This window comes from Schistocerca americana, chromosome 4 (assembly GCF_021461395.2).
Source record: "Schistocerca americana isolate TAMUIC-IGC-003095 chromosome 4, iqSchAmer2.1, whole genome shotgun sequence".
Lineage (NCBI taxonomy): Eukaryota > Metazoa > Arthropoda > Insecta > Orthoptera > Acrididae > Schistocerca > Schistocerca americana.
The window spans coordinates 138,276,422-138,290,113 of record NC_060122.1 but is presented as its reverse complement, the minus strand read 5'-3'; positions in this window follow the sequence as shown (position 1 = coordinate 138,290,113).

The following is a 13,692-nucleotide window of genomic DNA, read 5'->3' as shown; positions in this document are numbered from 1 at the left end:
ATAAGGCCCCTGGAGGGGATGAGAATTTCCTGGGAATTATTGAGATCCTTGGGAGAGACTACCTTGAAAAAATACTCCACCTGGTGTGTAAGATATACAGAACAGATGAAATACCAACAGAAGAATGTAATAATTCCTACTGAAACAGGTACGTGCAGACTGATGTGAATACTGCAGAACTATCAGCTTAATAAGGCAGGGCTGCAAAATACTGACATGAAGAACTGGTAGAAGCTAGCCTTGTAGAAGCTAGCCTTGGGAAAGATCAGTTTAGGTTTCAGAGAAATGTAGGAACTTACAAGACAATACTGACCCCTTATACTGACAACTTATCTTAGAAGATACACTAAAGAAAGTCAACTCTATGTCCATAGCATTTGCAGATTTAGACAAAGCTTTTGACTGTACTGCCTGGAATACACATTTTGAAATTCTGGGGATAACAGGAATAAAATACAGGGAGATAACAATTATCTGAAACTTGTACAGATGCCAAGTCTACGGATTTGAAAGGGAAGAAGCAGTTGTGAAGGGAGTGAGACAGGGTTGTCACCTATCCCTACGTTTTTTCAATTTGCAGATTCAACAATCAGCAACGAAAACAATGGAGAAATTTAGAAAGGGAATTAAAGTTCAGGGAGAAGAAGATGTAGATATAGAGAAGAAAAAAAAAACTTAACAGTTCACTGATGACACATAATTCTCTCAGAGGCAGTTAATGACTCAGAAGAGCAGTTAAACTGAATGGATGATGTCTTGAAAGGAGGCTTTAAGATGAATGTCAACAAAAGTAAAACAAATGGAATGGAACATAGTAGAATTAAATCAGCTGATGCTGATGGAATTATATTATGAAATGAGACATAAAAAGTAGTAACAAAGTTTCACTGTTTATGCAGTAAAATAACTGATAATGGCTGAAACAGACAGGATATATAACATAAATCTCCAGTTTGGGTAATGGAGATGTTTTCACAGGATAGACTAGCACGGGGAGATGCATCACACAAATCTTCAGTATGAGTGTTTTGGATATGTAATTTATCTCATAGCAAATCGAATTTGTGGCCCACAGTTCATCAAAAGAATGTATAATACCTGAATTTCATTGTATATCAACACAAATAAACATGCATGTTTGAGAATTTTTGGAAGCTGCCATTGTCCGTTGCATAATCTATGAGCGGTTTGTAGTAAATCAATGTTTTTGACTTAGTTACTGTAGCAGATTTTCTAACTAACATATTGCATTACATCTAGTTTTCCCTTAAAGAGGTATAGCCCTATATATTATCTACATTTATCATAAATTAACTCTGTTTTTGAATTTGCTAGCAACTATAATTAACGTCAAAATGTTTTAGGAAACTAGTAATTTTTACCATTGTTTTTGTGTTGCTGTAATAGAAATCTGATTTTGTGCATTTGCTTCAATTCTTATATGGAATCAGCAACTTTTTAGCTCAACACATTGAAAGATAATCAGCAGGCTTAATTTGAAGTTATTTGTTTACTGCCTTGTAATACACTGTACCACCCAAAATGCAGCCACACTATGAACATTGTTCTCAAACACAGGATGAGTTGGTTGACATTCATAAGCAGTTGTAAATCACCCTGAGTACTGTCAAACAATTGACAGCTGCTGCAATGGTGTGTTGGAAGAGCTACCGAGGATAGGTACCTGTGATACCTGTACCAGAGGTACCTCAAGTACTATCCTCTCTCGTGGATCCTGTCTTCTCTGCAGAAAGAATAGGATCTGTCATTACTCATCCACTTGACTGTAAGTGGCATGTTAGTGGTAGATCTAGCATCCTGTGCAGAGTGGATGGGGACCAATGAGGACTCAGACTGTTATACCTATCCCCCTAACCAACAAGTCTGAGGTGCTGTCTTTCACTAAAACTGAAACTGAACCAGTAGCACTCACTTCACCTGTTTTTGGGAAAGTCTCAAGAGAAGGCAAAAGCTAAAGGGTACGGATCTATTATTCATCAACATTTCAAATATACAGCAAATGATGATACCCCTTAGGGAAATGGTAGCAAGGGACAGGAAAAGATACACCAGGTGCAGCATGTATCCCTGGAGGCCTCACTCAATATGTTGAAGAGGCTCTTCCAGCAGCCATTGAGGGAACAGGGTGCAACCAGCTGCAGACTGTGGAGCATTGTGGAACAAATGATGCCTGCCATCTGGGCTCCGAGACCGTTCCAGCAACTGGCAGAAAAGGTTGAGAAGACCAGCCTAGCACACAGAATTTCAACAAAGCTCACAGTTTGCAGCATTGTTCCCAGAACTGATTGTGGCCCTTTGGTTCTGAGTCAAGTGGAAGGATTGAACCACAGGCATCAAAAGCTCTGTGACAAGCTAGGCTGTGAGTTCCTGGACTTGCACCATATGGTTGAGAACTATAGGGCCCCCTAAATGGGTCAGGTATGCACTACACATTAGCAGCAGCAACTCAGGTAGCTGACAGTGTGTGGGAAGCACACAAGGGTTTTTTATATTAGGCAACTTTCCACCCAGTCCAGATAATGATAGCTGTAGGAAGCCCAAAAGTTTCAGTGTAAGATCAAAAGAAATGCCCCCCACTGGTGAGAGTATTAAAATCCTAATGGTTAACTGCTGAATCATTCACAGCAAAGTGCCAGAGTTTCAAGAGTTCCTGGAAAGTAGTAAAGCTCACATAATACTAGGTACAGAAAGCTGGTTGAAACCTGCAATTGATAGCAGTGCAATTTTGGGGGAAAATTTAAGTGTATATCAAAATGATAGCAAAATTTGAAATGGAGCTGTTGTATTTGTCACAGTAGACAAGAAACTCATATCCAACAAGATAGAAATTGGAGCAGCATTTGAGATTGTTTGGGTAAGACTCAGTATCAGTTGTGGGCATAAAATTATAATTGGATCCTTCTATCATCCACTAGACTCATCTCCTGATGTAACCAAAAAATTTAGAGAAAAACTCAGTTCACTTGTACATAAGTTCCCCAATCATACTGCAACCAGTGGTGGAAACTTTAATCATCCAACAATTAATTGGGAAAGTTATAGTTATGTTAGTGGTGGGTGTGGTAAGACATCCTGTGAAACTTCATTGAATGACTTCTCTGAAAACTACCTAGAAAAGATAGTTAGGTGCCCCATTCATGATGGAAATGTATTGGATCTAATGGCAACACATAGACCTAACCTCTTTAAAAATGTTCACATCGAAACTGGTTTCAGTGACCACGACAAGGTTGTGGCAACAGTGATTACCAAAGTACAAAGAACAACTAGAACAAGAAGAAAGATATATAAACTAGATAAAAAATCAATAGTGTCGCACCTCAATGAGGAACTTCAAACTTTCAACACAGGGCAGGAGTGTGTAGAGGAACTCTAGCTCAAGTTTAAAAGAATAGTTGATCATGTACTGGATACATATGTACCCAGTAGAACAGCTCATAATGGGAGGGAACCTCCATGGTATACAGTCACTGTAAAGAAACTTCTACAGGAACAGAGATATTTGCATAATAGGTGTAAAACAAAGCATAGGGCCATAAATAGAGAGATGCTGAATGAAACGCCTTTGGCTGTCAAGCAAGCAATATGTGATGCCTTCAATGACTACTGAAGCAGAATACTGTCAAGTTATCTTTCGCAGAACCCCAAGAAATTCTTGTGATATGTAAAGACTGTTAATGGCACCAAAGTTAGTGTCCAGTCCCTAGCAAACGAGACAGGAATTGAAATTTAGGGTAGACATCAAAAGCTGATATGCTGAACTCCATTTTCAAATGTTCCTTCACAAAAGAAAACCCAGGAGAACTGCCAAATTCAATCCCCGTACCACTGAAAAGATGAGTCAAATAAGTACTAGTGTTAGTTGTGTTGAAAAATAGCTGCAATCCTTAAAACTGAACAAAGCTCCAGAGCCCAGTAGGATCCCTGTCAATTTCTATACTAAATTTGTTGCTGAATTAGCCTTGCTTCTAACTATAATCTATCATGGATCCAGGAAACAAAACACTAGGACCAGTTCTTCGAAAAAGGCACAGGTCACACCCATCTACAAGAAGAGTGGTAGAAGTGATCCACAAAACACCGTCCCACATCCTTGACACCAATTTGTTGTAGAATCTTAGAACATATTCTGAGCTCAAACATAATGAGGTGTCTTGAACAAAATGACTTCCTGGCATTGGGCAGCCAGCATGGATTTTGAAAACATTGATCAGGTTAAACCCAACTCTCAATTTTCTCACATGACATTTGGAAAACTTTGAATCAAGGCAGGTAGATGCAACATTTATTGATTTCTGACAAGCATTTGACTCAGTACCACACCTACAGTTTCTGTCAAAAGTACAGTCATATGGGGTATCAAGTGAAATTTGTGACTGTATTGTGGAATTTTTGGTAGGGGGGACGCAGCATGTTATCTTGGATGGAGAGTCATTGTCAGATGTAGAAGTAACTTCAGGTGTGCCGTAGGAAAATGTGTTTGGACACTTGCTGTTCATGTTGTTTATTAATGACCTTGTGGACAATATTAACAGTAACCTCAGACTTTTTGCAGATGATGCACTTATCTATAATGAAGTACTGTCTGAGAGAAGATGCACAAATTTTCAGTCAGATCTTGATAGGATTTCAAAGTGGTCCAATGATTGGCAACTTGCTTTAAATGTTCAGAAATGTGCAATTGTGCACTTAACAAAATGAAAACACATAGTATCCTCTGACTATAACATCAATGAGTCACAGCTGGAATCGATCAACTCATACAAATAACTGGGTCTAGCACTATGTAGGGATATGAAATGCAATGATATGCAAGCTCAGTTGTGAGTAAAGCAGTTGGTAGACTTCAGTTTATTGGTGGAGCACCAGGAAAGTGAAATCAGTCTACAAAGGAGATTGCTTTCAAGTTACTCATGTGATCCATTCTAGAATACTGCTCAAGTGTGTGGGACCCATACCAAACAGGACTAACAGGGGATGTTGAATGTATACAGAGAAGGGCAGCATGAATGGTCACAGGTTTTTTGACCCATGGGATAGTGTTATAGTGATGCTGAAGAAACTGAACTGGCAGACTCTTGAAGATAGATGTGAACTATCCACAAAAAGTCTACTAATAAAGAGTTGGCTTTAAATGATGACTAGGAGTATACTACAACCCTCTATGTATCACTCCCTTAGGGATTATAAGGTCAATATTAATTACAGCATACATGAAGGCATTCAAACAGTCATTCTTCCTTCATTCCATGTTTGTGAGTGGAAGAGGAAGAAACTATAATAAGGGATATAATGGGATGTACCCTGTGCCTTGCACTTCGCAATGGTTTTCATAGTATGGGTGTACATGCAGATGTAGATATAGGTGGGTAGTGCTCTCCATGGAGTAATGATCACTGGTGTGCATAAGGAGAAAATTTACGTTTGATGCAACAAATGTGATGGAGAAAATTCTTCCATATACAAAGCCAGATGGCAAGCAGGGTGAAAACCATGATTGCTCCTCAAAGATTCCAACTTTCTGAATGCTGACTATCTATAGCAGTAATTATCTTGATAGGTTTTGTTGAAGAAAAGTATTTTACCTCATTAAATATCTTGTATTTATTCACAGACAACTGTCTGCTAGCTAACTGAACACTTTTGCACCTTTACAATGTTGTAGCCCAATCCAGAACAAAATGAAAGTCATAGTAATTCTTATCATCACTTGCAATGACACAGAGGTAACCTAGCATCCTTGAGTAATGCAGTACTTGTAAGAGTTTATAAATTGTTATCGCTGCTTGCGAGTTGCTCAATGTCGGGAAAAAAAAACATCCATTTACAATGGCTGCTTGAAAGACGCCATAAATCACATTTAAATAAATTCTCTCAGGTCTGTGACCTGTATTAATACTATCATGTCAATATGTTTTAACTTATGACAAATTAATACATATACATTGTGTAATTATATTTGATCCAATTTATTGTCCCTTGCAGAAACTAAATTTTTTAGCAAACACATTTCATTACCAGTTAGGGACTCCTTCTAGGACAAGCATGTATTTCTTCTGACAACTCGTCACTTAGTGGTAGCACTCTGCTGCAGAGTACTCTGCAACATACATTTACTATGATATGTGTTGGGTGTAGGTAGTACTAGCTCATTATCTTTCGTTTGCAAGATTGACTTTTACTAATCATTTGTTTGACAATTAAATGACTAATATGCCATGGTATCTTTATTTAAACAGCCTTCCCATTCAGGCAAAGTCTCAAAGGGAAACCATGGAAAATCTAAGAAAGACAAAAGCCAAACATTTGCTTGTCCCTCTCTGGTTTACTATTGTTTAAAATTTGAATCCTCTGATAACAGTCAGAGAGTTTAGCAATTCAGGAATTTGTTTAGGTTGTTAAATTTGAGTAGCAAAGGTAAATAAAGTCATCACTATACAAACATCAGATGAGTAAACATCACTGAAAAATTCATGTTTGTAATTCTGGTGAAGTTGATGAAAAAGAAATTATAAACGTTTGGTATGACAGCAGCTTCTTGACAGATATGGTGGAATGATGTTGATGGAGCACCAGGTGGAATGTGATGTGTACGTGAAGTTCTAGATGTTCTAGAAAACCACAGAAGGAAAGCCTGTCTTCTTAGGGAGGGGTGCAAATGAATCGGGAACAGGCTTAGCCACACTCAGAGTGCATGGGTACAGAAGGAGGGGAGCGGGTGTACGTGGAATTAAGGGTCACAAGAATTAGTATTGAGAAATGGCAAAGTTCCTGGAAAATAACAGATTAGTCCACATGCATGATTCATCTGTTCTGAAACTGAACTGTCAGATTCAGAAGTTGCTCACTGAGTGAAATTCCATACTATGTTTTATTCATGTCGATAACATAACAATTCACCCATTGTAACCATAGAGTGTATGCATACAGCTCAAGATTGTCACAGTCTGTGCAGTAGATCATTTGACACTCTATTAGTACAACTTTACATTAACTTGAAGAGTCCTTCCTTTACTATATGCTTAATAGTATCTTCATTTGAAATCCACTGCAGTTTTAGTCCTTATTTTATTATAAACTTTGCAACACCTTCAGCTGAAGTCCATTGTGTTTCATTAACTGATGTTTAGTTTGTGGCTTAGGGTTAAAACTCTATTCCCATGTCACACAATAAGTATATTACCATACAAGTGATCAGTAAGTTACCACTTCCGAATCAGAACAATTCTGCTCTGGAACTCTGATCTTAATAAATTTACAATTATGCTCTCATTATGGCTTAATCTGATGGCTCACAGAAAATTATATGGTCAGCACAATATACATGCCACCATTCCACAACCATACATCATCTGTACCACTCACTCCTAACTTTACAGGCAAAAACTTTCACTGATCATAATAATTATAAAGAAGGCAGTGAGCTTTATATCATCATTGCAATGGCACAAAATCTTTTCACATGAGTATCTTCTTATGGTATCTTCACTATTATATATGATCCAACATACAAAAGTTTCCACTTTTTATTCCTGTTGCTTAGCAGTGATGATTTGGGATGTGTCCTTAGTAGCTCACATTCTGCAACCACAAAGTTCTACACTCTCAGTTCTTACACTCATGCATAAGTCTTCACTGCCCTGCCTTTTTGTTCAGATTAACTAGGGCCAGTCTAACATTTTCTTCCCACCTGTTGGTTTCTGTTGGAACTTTTTGTGTTCTGTTGAGCCATTGGTTCCTTTCCTCCTTTTTGATCTCTTCAAATCTTGAAAGATAATCAATACATGTAGTCCGTTTTGCATGACAGTAGGTTCAAATGAATCTTAAATTCTGTAAATACCCATCTGCTGGAATTTCCCTTGGGGTCATCTTGGGAAATGAATATCTGTTGGATATCTGCTTGATTTAATACATTCTATCAAAGAAAAGCACGTGAAATTAGTTGCATTGTTAGTTAAGACAGCATGTGTTTTTCTGATGCACAGAACAAAGCTGTAGAATAACCTCTTGAGTATATGTAGACAAGTTGCTGTTTTCAGAGGAAAGAGCTTCAGATATGGGGCAGGGTCACAGACATCCACACAGGCAGTTGTGAATGGCTTGTCTGAGATGATCAAATGCAACAGACCTTTGATATTTCTGTTGTTTGATTTTGTCCTTTGGCATATCTGACAATATCTAATCTTATGCTGAGCTTCTTAGCTTACACCTGGGAGGTAGCAGTAAGCTTGAATCTTCCTGGCACACTTAAGAACCCTGAACTGGCCCCATGAGTAATGCTTATACTAGGTGAGTTTCTTTTCATATGCTTCCAGAATACATACTCAGCAATTTGTAGTATCTGCATTCCTTCTGTGAAATAATACATTATCCACAAGCTGGAGAAACTGATGCAATCTGGAATCTGGTTGCTGTTTAGGTTTGTGAATCACAATAGACCACCTTTGATCTTGCTCTTGCAATATTCACATACTTTTGAACATCTGTAAATAGTAATTCTGGTTTATCTGATCTTGCATTAACAAGGCAATCAATTCCATGTTTTATCACCCAGAACTGTTTCCTGATTTAGCCCTTCCAGTAGCCTTGACAGGGAATCTGCAGTAATATTGTCTTTCCCTGTAATATATTTAAATTGAAAGTTATATTCTTGCAGAGATATAGCCCGTCAGGTGAAGTGTCCATGCAATATTTTACGTGTGTGAAGAAAGCTTAAGGCTTGATGATTGCAATGAACACTTTTGTCAACCCATAAAAACAATAGTTGATCTTCTCTACTGAGACAGTAAGAGTTTTAATTAATTACATATCACCTTGGTGGAGTGATATGTTGCACAAGCATTTTTTGAATTAATAAGTAATGATCGCCAGCGCATTTTTTTTTTTTTTTTTCATGTTGAATTAGGAAATCCACTATTTGGATGTATGTTTTATTTGTCCGCATGTATCATGAAATAGCTGGAACAGCACAGCATATCTGCAAGCTGGGATAACAATAAACATTGTACCATGTTCGAAGTACTTGCTGCTTAGGCAGTTTATTCCATGTCAGCAGGTCCTGCCTTAGAGATATGGTGCACGACATTGAGGAAGAGTCACTGTGATGATACCAATGATGTCACAGGGCAAGAGAAAACTTGTTATACATTCACTCAATTGAAATCTATTAAATAAGATAGACTGTTCATGGACTTAGTCCTTTTCAATATAATTGTGATGTTCCAAATATTAAAAAAACTTTATAATTAATAGTCACTGTACACAAGAGTACTGTTGTATTTAGGTATATGTACAACACAATTGGTAAACTGAACATGACTTTATCCCATAGAAGCATCAACAACTTGAACACACTATTTAAGTAACTTTCAGTAGATGATGTGTTGTCCGATTTGGATGGGTCAGGAGGTGATGGTGTGACATCAGGGGGCACTCAGCCATCCACATGAAGGCAAAGCTGAACATGGTGCCTTGATCAGAGGCCACTCTTCATGCAGATATGGCAGAGATTCTGAGCCCAGCATCTGGTGATGACAGCTGGAATCCATGTAGGACAACACCTGAAACTGCGCGCACCCAGATAGCCACACCCAGTGGGAAGAGGTGTGGTGGCTGCATAGTTTGATGTCCAGGTGGAGGATGCAGGAGGTGTAGCAATGTCCTTGGCTGGCACCCACGGAGTAGCTCCATTGGGCTCTTCTCGCCAAATGTCATGAAACGGTATGAGGAGAGGAACTGCTCTAAGGCAATGTCAGACAAAGAGTTGGCAGCATACTTTTTCATCTGTGTTTTGAACATTTGCACTAGGTGTTCCACCACATCATTAGACTGTGGATGGAATGTTAGGGCGAGGATGTGATGGACAATACGGGAATCGCAAAATGCCATAAACCATTGTGATGAAAATTGTGGACCATTATCAGACTCTAACATAGTGGGCAAGCCTCTGAGTGAAAAAATTTTGGACAATGCTACAACAGTGGCAGCTGTGGATGTGGAAACTCAATGAAAAACTTATGGAAAATGAGAATATACATCAACTACTAACAGCCAATAACCGCTGAGAAAGGGGCCAGCAAACTCTTCATGTATATATTCCCAAGCATGTGACAGTGTTGGCCAAGGAGACAGTGATGGCCAGGGAGCTGCTTGGTGTTTCACACACTGTGAACTGGAGGCAACCAGGTAAGTGTCACTGTCCTAATCGAGCCAAAACATGTGTCAATAGGCAATGCTTTTGTGCATGATACACCCCAAGTAATAAACGGAGAACCTCTGAACAAAGTACTGAGGGGATCACTACCCAAGGGGCCACGTGATCCTTGTCTAACATCAGAACACCATCCACAACAGGGAATCAGTGTCAAAAGATGCAGTAATTAGGCAAGGAGTCAGATGCATGAGAATGTGGTAAATCCAGCCATCCATGTTGTACATATATTTAACCTTCTGCAAAACAAGATCCAAAGCTTCAACCTCCATGATCTGTGTGCTACTTACAGGAAAACCACCAACTGTCTGTTGTGTAGTGACACCAATGTGGAAACAAAGCAATTCCTCCTGATCAAATTCTGGTACTTGACCAGCCAACAGACAGGACAAAGTGTTGACATTTGCATGTTGATTCATATGGCAGAAATGAATCTCGTAGTTGTAATGCAAAATAAAAAGAGTCAAATGTTAAATGAGATGTGCTGCTTTACCTGGTAACAACGCAGAAGGACTGAATAAGGAAACCAATTGTTTGTGATTGGTGACCAGGTGGAATTTGGTACCACAGAGAAAAACATGGAATTTCTTTGCGGCAAAAACATTGTCCAAAGCTTCCTTTTCTGTGTGAGAGTACCTAGCATTTTTGAGGCACAAGCAATAGGCCACTTGGAGCTAATAGAATATCTATGAGCCAGCACCGCCCCCAGCCGTACAGTGAAGCGTCCGTCACAAGGACCAAGTGGAGGCCTGGTTGGTATGACATTAAGGAGGGTGCAGATTGCAAGGTGGTCTTAAGGATGGACAAGCTGATGACCAGTGAAACTGCAACAACACATATAATGGCTGCATGATTGTTGCTGCCCCAGGCCAAAATTTATGGTAGTAGACGACTTTGCCTTGAAAAACCTGAAGTTCTTTTACTGACCTATAGTATCAAAGTGACACAATAGCAGAAACATGTTGATGCAGGAATTTGAGACCCCTGTAAGAACATTCAAACCCAAGATAAATGATAGAATGTTGAAAAAAACTGACATTTTTCTAAATTACACTTCAACCCAGCAACTTGGAGAACAGAAAAAAGAGTACAGAGATTTTTTAAATGTTCCTCTGTGGTGCACATGAAACTACAATGTCCTTCACATTTACTGTAAGTTGTTCCAAAAAATGTTGAAAAATCATGGGAACACTGGTGACTCCGAAGGACAACAGCAAGTAGTGGTACATTCCATAAGGAGTATTGACAAAAAACAAACATTGTGACTCTGTATGTAAAGGGAATTGTAAATAGGCACCCAACAAGTCAATTTTTGAGAAATATTGACCACCTGATAACTCTGCAAACAGTTTGTCCGGGCATCATATCCGGTATGTATCCACTATAGATTGTACATTCACAGAAACTTTAAAATCTCCACATAGGTGTAACTGGCTCAATGGTTTCTTCACTATAACTAAGGGGGTAGACCATTCCTGTGATGCAAAAGGCTGAATAATGCCAGATCCTGTGAGGCAATCTAATTCATCTTAGACTTGTTACCTCATTGCCACTGGAAATGGACAACCCCAGAAGAAACGAGGCCAAGCGAAGGTTTCATGGTAATGTGCACTTGAAAATTGTTGGCACACCCCAATCCACCAGGGAACAAAGAAGAAAACTCACAACACAATGCATCTAATTGTGTATACGACACCTGTTCAGACTCTAAATTTACTTCGTCTGAAATGGTGAAACCAAACAACTTAAAAGCATCTAATCCAAAATGATTCTCTGTACATGTGTTACCTACAGCAAGAAATGTAATTGACAGGGCTACTGACTTATAGCTCACTGGAGCAGAGAATTGGCTGAGAGCAAGAATACTCTATTGTAATTTAATGACTTTCATGACACAGGGAGGAGTGGAGGGGAGCCCAAGTCCATATAAGTTAGTGAGTTTAACAAGATTACCACAGATCCTGTATCCACTTGTATGTGCAGAACTTTACAAGAAACCGTAACATCAATGAAAAGCTTGTATGGAGCAACAGAAATAGGCTATATGATGTTTACGTCCATGTCCGCATCGGGATCATTGTGCTGAATTTTTGTATTATAAATGGGAGCAAATGATATTTTCTGTTGCAATTATGAGAGGTAGTCCAGTGTTTCAGGCAGTCTGGGCACTCATGGTTAATGAAACAATAAGGGCATGATGGGAGCATGGCACTCATTCACTATGTGATGAAAAGTATCCGGACACCCCCAAAAACATACATTTTTCATATTAGGTGCATTGTGCTGCCACCTACTGCCAGGTACTCCCTATCAGCGACCTCAGTAGTCATTAGACATCATGAGAGAGTAGAATGGGGCACTCAGCAGAACTCACAGACTTCTAACGTGGTCAGGTGATTGGGTGTCACTTGTGTCATACATACGTACATGAGATTTCCACACTCCTAAACATCCCTAGGTCCACTGTTTCCAATATGATAGTGAAGTGGAAATGCAAAGTGACACGAACAGCACAAAAGTGTAAAGGCCGACCTCGTCTGTTGGCTGACAGAGACTGCCGACAGTAGAAGAGGGTCGTAATGTTTAATTGGCAGACATCTATCCAGACCATCACACAGGAATTCCAAACTGCATCAGGACCCACTGCAAATACTATGAAGGTTATGCAGGAGGTAAGAAAACTTGGATTTCATGGTCAAGCGGCTGCTTATAAGCCGCACATCACATTGGTAAATGCTAAACGACACCTTGCTTGGTGTAAGGAGCATAAACATTTGGCAATTGAACAATGGAAAAACAGTGTGTGGAGTGACAAATCATGGTAAACAATGTGATGATCTGATGCCAGGGTGAGGGTATGGTGAATGCCCAGTGAACGTCATCTGCCAGCATGTGTAGTGCTGACAGTAAAATTCAGAGGCGGTGGTGTTATGGTGTGGTCATGTTTTTCATGGAGGGGGCTTGCACCCCTTGTTGTTTTGCATGGCACTATCACAGCACAGGCCTACATTGATGTTTTAAGCACCTTCTTGCTTCCCACTGTTGAAGAACTATTCGGGGATGGCGATTGCATCTTTCAACATAATCGAGCACCTGTTCATAATGCATGGCCTGTGGCAGAGTGGTTACACAACAATAACTTCCCTGTAATGGACTGGCCTGCACAGAGTCCTCACCTGAATCCTACAGAACACTTTTGGGATGTTTTGGAATGCCGACTTCGTGCCAGGCCGCACTGACCAATATTGATACCTCTCCTCAATGCAGCACTCTGTGAAGAATGGGCTGCCATTCCCCAAGAAACTTTCCAGCACCCTATTGAACATATGCCTGCAAGAGTGGAAGCTGTCATCAAGGCTAAGGGTGGGCCAACAGCTTACTGAATTCTAGCATTACTGATGGAGAGTACCACGAACTTGTGTCATTTTCAGCTAGGTGCCTGGATACTTTTGACCACATAG